We start from the raw sequence: 9,599 nt of genomic DNA on the forward strand, positions 1-9,599 counted from the left end.
TTCAGTTCACCCAACGTGCCTACTGTCACTAAAAACATCAATTATCTGGAAATGTCTGCAGAAGTATGATCTCTGCTGGGTGTCATCACATGGCTGTGAAGCACTGACAAGACAATAATGAAGGCATACAGGATAGATGTTATGGCTATAAGGAGAAGCCGAGTGCTTTGTGCTCACATACAGTATATAGAATGCTCTGAAGCCTGATCATTTATATCATACTGATAGGACATCAAATCCTATCTTGTCCCTTGTATAGTAGTGATGAATACTAATAATTCAGTACCTGTTCCCTTCCATGACAGTACGTGAAAGTCTGGAACACTTGCGCCTGTCATTCATGATGGCTGACTGTTGACAATAGTAATTCCACATAGAGTTGTACGCGCACATGATCCTGAATTGCGCTCACCAGCCTGTAAACGGTGACATATGAAGTGTATTAAGTGAAGACACCTGCACTTTTTACCATTATGTATGTGGTAACATCATACATGAGGTATAGAATAAGCTTTCCTTATATTGTGCAGAGTATGTGTCTTGGGTTCTAGCCAAGTGTCCGTTTCCTAAGTAAAATATTTTTAGGAGATATGCCTGTGTTATTTGACTGTTTCCAATTTATTATCAAGGATATACTATATATGTGATTTCATGTCAGCCCATTTAGGTTTTAGGAAGCATATAGGAGGGAAGTGACACTATACCATTGTGTATCCATTACAGAAGCCTGGCCTCTAATTCCAGAGTGACACATTATGATATAAATGGCCAGTCAGCACTGCAAGAAACCAGCTTACTTATTGTGACTGGCAGTATATTGATAGGGAAGCATTTACAGTGAGCTTAGGAGATACAACACAATTCATGCTGAAGTGTCACCCGATCCAGACACCAAAGCCATACTCACCAATCAGCTTTACTACATCAGAAGTAAACTCAGTGTACAGAGCAGGAAGCTTGGGCTCCATACATTGGTGCAGTGGTGGCACTGGGTTACTGCAGCAAAGCTCCCATTTACTTTAATGGACCAAAGCTTTTTTCTTCATACACTGTGTTTATTTCTGTCACTTCAGGTCTATGTAATAGCTGATTGGTAAAGGGAGCCAGATGTCTGAATCCCATCAATCAGCTATTTATGGCCTATCCTCTGGATTGACTGTCGGTGGTTTTTCTTGCAGTGTGTTATATCAGCAATCAGAGGATCGCAGATGAAAAAAGTACTTTAAGGCTATGTTACCACTTTGGGAACATATTTGTTAATGTTCCTTCCAAAAAATGGAAACACAGAGTGATCAAAAAGACTTAGGTATCTGAAAATGATACGAATAAAAAAGATTTCTGAAAAAAACAAGCCCCCCCCCCCCCAAGTTACAGGCCTTAGAATGTGCTACTACATTTTTTTTTTTAAATAAGAAGTATTTCTGTTCTGTTTGAAACTAGTTTAACCTAAAAATGATATTGTTATTTTTATTGCATGGTGACTAGTGTATATTTAAAAAGCAATAATAAAAAAAAAGGGATAAAATAACGGTTTTTATAAGTCACTCCCACATAGTCATAGCCTTCACGTGGCTATGTAAGTGAGAACATTAAGAGCTTTGCACTGTTAGGCTATGTTCACACAACGTTTCAGCTCCATTTAAAATGGCGTCCGTCATTTTGAGTCAAAAATAGCGGACGTCATTTAGCTATCAGTACGCCCGTCAGTGCAATGACAACATTTGGTACATTATTCTTGTTTAGGGTCCATTTACATAGAAAGATTATCTGACAGATTATCTGCCAAATATTTAAAGCCAAAGCCAGGAATAGATTTGAAAAGAGGAGAAATCTCAGGCTTTCCTTTATGACCTGATCTCTGTTTATAGTCTGTTTCTGGCTTTGGCTTCCAATATTTGGCAAATAATCTGTTCAGATAATAAGCCCAACTTGGCTTAGTCACTAAGGGGTTAAAATGTATGGCAGTTTGGGATTAAAATGTGGGCAAGTATTTATAATGTCATACATAGATGGCCTCTGTAAAGCTGTATGATGTCTTTTATAACAAGACGTGATGTTTCTTAGGGTATGTTCACACTAAGTAAATTAGGCAGAATTGACACTGCTTCTCTTTGGGAGAGCACGCACTCCTTCAGTGGAGGAGCGCGCGCTCTCCCTAGACAGGCTATGGCACACTGAGGCAGCTGGGATTCCGCCTGATTTATTCAGTGTGAACGTACCTGAAGTTATAAGGGTAATGCTCTCACACACTGGCATTTCATTGCATTAGTGCAAAGAAAGATGGCTGGATGGCAATTAAAGGGAACCAATCAGCCCAATTGGGCTGATATGGTTCCCAGGAGCGCTGTATAAAGCTCCTGCAGCAGCCGCGGCACATACTGGCTGCTGCTGCAGGAGCTTTTTTACCGGAGAAAAAAAGATTTTTATTCTCCGGGTTCATGACAGACACATGCGGGGAAGTAGTCATCTGGGCGCTCCCCGCCTGTATCTAGTTGTTCTGCCTCTCAGTGCGTTCAGAGGATGAATGACAGGCACAGAGGCCAGTAACGGACCTCTCTGCCTGTCAATCATCCCCTCCAAGGGCGCTGACAGGCAGAGCGTGGTGACTAGATACGGGTGGGGAGCCGCCCAAATGACTACTGCCCCGCCCGTGTCTGTCACGTGCCCGGAGAATAAAACTCTTTTTTCTCCGGTATAAAGCTCCGGCCGGTACGTGCCGTGGCTGCTGCAGGAGCTTTTAACAGCGCTCCTGGGAACCATATCAGCCCAATTGGGTTAATTGGTTCCCTTTAAATAATTACTTAAATTAAATGATGCATTCACATTACTGCATGTGTGAACACAGCCTCAGTCCTGTGTCCTACAGCATAACAGCAAAACATTCCCCAATCCATTCGTATTTCGATATCTCCTCTGAAGGCACATGGTGTCAAAAACAAATCAGCTTTATTATTTGTAGCTGCAGATAATGTCACAAAGCAAGAGCGATTTCCCATGGAAAGGTCAATGACAGCACAAAACGGATTGGATGTTTCTAGCAAAAATACACAAACCAAAGCTCTGTGCTAAAGGCACATGATATCAGAAAGATGAGGATGATGTATCTTCTAGAGTGACATGATGTCACAGGGACTTGTACAGTAAGATTCTGCTTTTTTTCCCAGCATCACTCCTGTCTATAGGATGTGTCTGGTATTGCACTTTAGCACTTAAAAGACTTAAAGTTCGTCCAGACCCATTTTTTTTTTAGCAAGTGCTGGGGAGGATAAAAGAAATAACATGCTCTTACCTTCCTTGTATAGCGCTGGTGGCCACATACCTATGCTTCCTGGTCTGAGCAAGGACCTGGGTCGTGACATGTGAGATCTGCTCCACCAGTCAGTATCCGTAGTGGGGTTCCGCCTTGGGACTGGCTGAGCGGACCCCACACGTCACAACCCGGGTCCCCGCTCAGAGCAGGAAGCTGGCAGAAACCAGAGCGGTGGTATGCGGCCACTAGCGCTGAAGCATGGGAGGTATATATAGTGTGAGGGTACGTGTCACATTTTCATAGATCATAGATTTCCCATAAACTGGCATGTCAAACATTTTTGGTGCAAAAATTTTATATGATTTACTGTATGATGAGGCACTATGCTTCCTCTAATGTTTTTTTTTTTTTTTGAGGCAGTGTGAAAGAGACCACCTAACTGTAGCCTGGAGTCTTACAAGCCATGCAGTGCTCCATGGGAAAAAAATGCAAAGCTGGCTTTTGTCTGCACTCTACAGTGCCACCTACTGGGGGGAGCTTCCCTTCAAATAAATGTTTGACACTCAAAGGGCCTGAAAATTTAGTCAGGGATTTATATCAAGCCAGAAAGTGAAGAAGAGACCAGGGGTGGCACAGCAGCTGTGGTGGGACCAGGACAGGACATATACCTCGGGAAAGTCAATCAACATAAAAATTAGCAGCTATGCAGCTTGACGTGTAGCAAAGCAATAGCAGTGCCATGACACAGATATAAAACTACAAGCTGGTAACATGTTTGGTTTTAAGGGGTAGTTCATTAAAAATATATATATATTTTAAAGCAACTGGTGTTAAAAAGTGCCAGAGATTTGTAATTTACTTATATTAAGAAATCTTGTTGTCCAGTACTTATCAGCTGCTGTATGTCCTGCAGGAAGTGGTGTTTTTTTCCCAGTCTGACACAGTGCTCTCTGCCGCCACCTCTGTCCATGTCAGGAACAAATCCCCATAGAAAACCTCTCCTGCTCTGGACAGTCCCTGTCACAGACAAAGGTGGCAGCTATGTGTCATACTAAAAGAATACACCACTTTCTGCAAGACATACAGCAGATGATAAGCACTGGAAGATCTGACATTATTTAAAAGTAAATGACAAATCTCTGGTACTTTCTGGCACCAGTTGATTTGAAACTACCCCTTTAAAGGTGTTCCTTACTAAGATGGCTACTAGTCCTGTCCTCATGGTAAACAAGATCTCCATAGGTTAAATTTGTATCTCTATCTATTTAGAGAATACTGCACCACTTCAGTGTTGTTTACTTCTAGTCCATGGTTAAGGTTTGCTGACTGTGTAACATACAGTATATATGCAGAAAAGAGTTTGTCTACAGCACAAGGGAACCTGCCAAGTGCAAACCTCAGGACATAGAAGTCTGCCAGGGTTGACCACAACACAGAGAGGCCTGCCAGGGGTCAATTACAGGAAAGAAAAGCTCTAGCTACAGGAAAACATAGCATTTAGTTGACCTTGAAAAGGTGGTGTGAGAGTTGCTTTGCATATCCTTTCTACCTACACAACAGAAAAGCCTGCTAAGGGACAAGGACAAGGATGCAGCTGTAAGAGTGGGCTACAAGGCAGACAAAAACTGTGCACACTCAAAAGTACAAAGTGTATAGCTATTACTTCTATTTACAACTCAAACAAAAAAAAAAAAAGTAGCATCAATGCAAATAGCCACCAAAACATGGAATATCTTGAGTCAATACAGGTAACACGGTAATGATATACCACATGTTCTAAGCTATCATCTCCAATGGCCAAAAACACATCAGCCTAAACACTCCCCAAGAAATTGCTTAACCCCTTAAGGTCAAAGCCAATTTTCGTTTTTGCACTTTTGCTTTTTCCACTTTATGTTTAAAAGTCCATAGCGTCTGCATTTTTTCACCTAGAGATGTATATGAGCACTTATTTTTTGCAAAACCAATTGTACTTTGCAATGACAGGCATTATTTTTCCATAACATATGCTGCGAAACCGGAAAAAAATCATTTGCGCTGTCAAATTGAAAAAAAAAAGGAATTTGTTTTGATTTCGGGGAGTTTTGCATTTACGCCGTTCGCCCTATGGTAAAACTGACTGGTTATGCATGTTCCTCAAGTCGTTACGATTACAACGATATGTAACATGTATAACTTTTATATTATCTGATGGCTTGTAAAAAATTCAACCCATTGTTAACAAATATATGTTCCTTAAAATCGCTCTATTCCCAGGCTTATAGCGCTTTTATCCTTTGGTCTATGGGGCTGTGTGAGGTGTCATTTTTGTGACATGATGCGTTCTTTCTATCGGTACCTTGATTGCGCATATACGACTTTTTGATCACTTTTTATTAAATTTTTTCTAGATTTGATGCGACCAAAAATGCGCAATTTTGCACTTTGGAATTTTTTTGCGCTGACGCCGTTTACCGTGCGAGATCAGGAATGTGATTAATTAATAGTTCGGGCGATTACGCGCGCGGCGATACCAAACATGTTTGTTTATTTATTTATTTATATTTGAAAAATGGGAAAAGGGGGGTGATTTGGACTTTTAATAGGGGAGGGGATTTTTTATTAATAAAAAAACATTTTTACTTTAACTAGAAGTCCCCCTGGGGGACTTGTATATAAACAGCAATGATCTCTCATATAGATCAATGCTGTGTATATACACAGCAAAGATCGATGAGATCGGTCATAGATTGCTATGGCCTGCTGCTATTCCGACGCTGAGGCCCGGCACGGGCAGAAGAACGGATCTCCCCCCCGTCCCATTAGACACCAGGGACGTGAGGTCTGAAGCCTCTAAGTGCAGCTGTCAGGTTTGACAGCTGCACTTAGAGGCTTAATTAGCCGGCGCGGCAACGGGACCCGTGCCGGCTAATAGAGGCACTGCCCGGCTGCACATGTCAGCCGGGATCAGCACCGTTCAGAGTGGGGTCCCGGCGCTCTGAACACCCCCCGCAGCACCATGACGTATCAGATACGTCATGGGTCGCTAAGGGGTTAAAGAGTAAAACAATAACTTCAATACAGAGAATCCAATGAGTGTCAAATATACAAAACTGAAACCTGGAAAGTGGAGGCATATAAAACAAAATCCAAAGGTCTTAAGGCCCTATTACACAAAACGATTACGGCCCTTATGGACTATAATCGTCTTGTGTAATAGAAGACAACGATAAGCTGACATGAACGATGTCTGTTGTTGTCTTTCAACATGTTAGATAGCAACAATCTGCTGCCATCGCTCCGTGCAATAGGAGTGATGGCTGCAGACCGCCACTATCTTCTAAGGGCTGCCCGGACGATCCAGCGATCAGCACTTATTTGCTCCTCTGCAGCTTTAGTCATTAGCATGACACATGCCCACTAAAAGGCAACTACATGATGGACAAACTTGACAAGGATGAAATAAAGGGCAGCAAAGTCCAAATAGGTCAAGTATAAAACGAGGGAAAACAAAGGGCGACAGCGCTCCATGGCGAGGATCAGAAGGGCAAGGTGAAAAAGGGATAGGGGTGCACGGCAACCCTCACCTGATGTGGTTGTGCAAAGGGAGGCACAACACTCTGCAGCGTATATATCAAGGACCGCAGCCACTCCCGATATCCAACAGGAAACAATGATGCAAACAACCTCCAACTCCAGACTACACGGATTATGGGGCGCAGGTCCAACTTGAGATCGAGGCACAGTGAGTAATAAAAATATATATTTTATTGTGGAGACTCAACGCGTTTCGGAACCGCACCGGTTCCTTTCTCAAGAGTCATGAGAAAACGAAGTATAAAACGAAGAATTCTACCAGAGTTTTCTATATGCCTTCTAGGTTTTCTATCAGCATAGTACAGAACTAAGAGGACTACCAGGGTTTGAGTACTAGACATAGAAGATAAGTGTCCAAAAAGGAAAAATCCCTAGTGGTCAATTCATGTAAGTGCAAACTGGCTGGAGTTTGAGAAAGGAGATAGAGGGCTGTTGGAGAGTGAACTACTGGACAATTTTGCCTGTAGAAAAAAAACAGTTTGGTTTTGCCTTCTGGACAGAGAAACTCAAGACTAGAATTTGAAACAGGACCAGTTATAGTATACAGGACATGAATGTTGGGGGTGAACACGGTTAGAAAACAAGGAAAAATTAAAATTAGATTTAGCATTTAAAGAGCAGAAGAACCAAAATAGTCAGAATAGGAACAGGCGACAACAAAAGATTCATGGAACTAAGGAGCCAAGAGTGGATTTAGGAACATCAACTGGATCTATACAGTGCAGACCATAGAGACCCCTACATATGAGTGAGGATCATCAAGTGAACCAGCACTTTTAAAAAGGATCGGTCTTTAGAAGGTCCACAGTTGCAGGTAAATGGAGACATACCCACACTAGTACAGATGGGGAGTACAGCACCCAAACCCTAAAGGTAAGGGAAATAAAGTGAAACAAATGATCATGGTTTGAACATAACATTAACGCCTGTAATCTTGCTGTAATTCTCTATCCGTAAAACCAAAAGAATTTGAAAAGATACAAGGTCTGTTGTGTCCAGCACACTGTTCCATGACATTTGCTATTGGGAAGGATGGAGGGATGAAGGAGAGGTTGGATTCCAATCTTCCGAGGTTTTTTTATGTCCCCCAAGATAACCCACACCAGAGGTGTCTGACTATCATAGATAGTCATCCAACCAATTGTAAAACAAAAAAAGCAAAATCATCTGATGTTTTTTTTTAAACCACTGTGACAGCTTAAATTCAGTCAGTAAATAATACTGTGTGACCTCCATCTGCCAACTCTTAGATGAGTTCCTATAAGAGAAAGTATTAAATGAGACTGCTCTGGTCATCGTTTCACCCCTGCTACCACATAATCTCTACAATAACTATGGCAGAATTTAACACATTGGGCCACATGTATCATCCGGCGAACGGATGATTTTCGGCGGAAAGTGCCGATTTGCATATTTTTTTATACGCAAATGGCCGATTTGCGAACAAAATATTCGCAAATCGCCACTTTCTGCCGAGTACGCCAGGGGGCGGAAAGGGGGCGGAAAAGGGGTGGAAAGTGGGCGGAAGAGTCCGCGCGATTTACCATCCGTTCCGCCAAAATGTACGCCGAAAACCTACTCCAGTCCTCAGCTGGCGTAGGTTTTCGGCGGTGCGCAACGGCGTGCACGGGATTTATGTAGAGGCAGTCCGCCTCTACATAAATCTTAGTAGCGCCGCAGCTGCGGGGGCATTTTTACGTCCGGCGTAAAAAACGCCGGACTTAATAAATGCCTCCCATTGACTTTTTTTACACTCATTTTTAAGCTTGTGCTTTTACGGTTATGCCAGTTTTCAATCATCCAGCTTTGTTTTTTTGTTTTTGTTTTTTCAAGCCAATGATGTTGCATCATGTTGCACTTGTACAGAGTAAAATTTTACACTCCTGATATTGTGACATTGTGGGGGGTATTTAAAGATTTATATGTGCTGGGCAGTGGAAGGCAATTTCTTCCACCATATTGGGCCAAATTAATAAAAAAAATGTAAAAGCAGTGTAAAATATTGTTGCAAATTATAAGAAAAGAAGTGTGCACAAAAATCCGCTAATATTTGTACACCTGGTACAAACATTTTAATAAATTTCCCCTACTGGTCTCCACAGCAGAGTGCAAGAGCGTTTGATAAAAGTTACAAATATAAATCATAAAATTATTGTTTACAGCCTTTTAGTGATATAGCTGTGAATCAGCCTTTTGCTTATTCATAATGTCCCAATAAGAAAGAAAATCCTTGAGTTCTGTGAAATATTATTAATATTCAGCCTTGTATTATTATTAGCTCTTGAAGGATGAAGTGCTCAGAATGAAGAATCATACCACGTTCAAGGCTAATGGTTAGAACTGGAAAAACATTAACATGTCTAGAGGGTCATGAGACAAAACTGACAGAGGTAACTAATAAGAGTAATGGGACTAATGAGATTCCAGTCAGGCTCTGCTAATACCCCGCTTAGGAGCCAGGTCTGAAGGATACACTTTATTAGCAGAAATGTTAGTCACAAATATCCTTTGACATGCCTGGGGGATTCTCTAGGCCACACTTATGGCAGAAGCACGTCCTGTTGGCTTCATTCAGATGGCAATATGGCAGCCACATATTAGTCCTGGCCCATTCACGGGTCTAATGAAATGAACAGTTTAATACAGATGTTGCTATATGACCCATAGCCTGGTGGGGACATATATGACTAGAATGTATGATCAACATGTTATCAGGGGCATCGCTAGACAGTTTTATCCTAGGTTTGTGCCTGCTTCCCCGAATCATTTGTCC

The sequence above is a fragment of the Dendropsophus ebraccatus genome, chromosome 12, assembly GCF_027789765.1.
Source record: "Dendropsophus ebraccatus isolate aDenEbr1 chromosome 12, aDenEbr1.pat, whole genome shotgun sequence".
Taxonomy (NCBI): domain Eukaryota; kingdom Metazoa; phylum Chordata; class Amphibia; order Anura; family Hylidae; genus Dendropsophus; species Dendropsophus ebraccatus.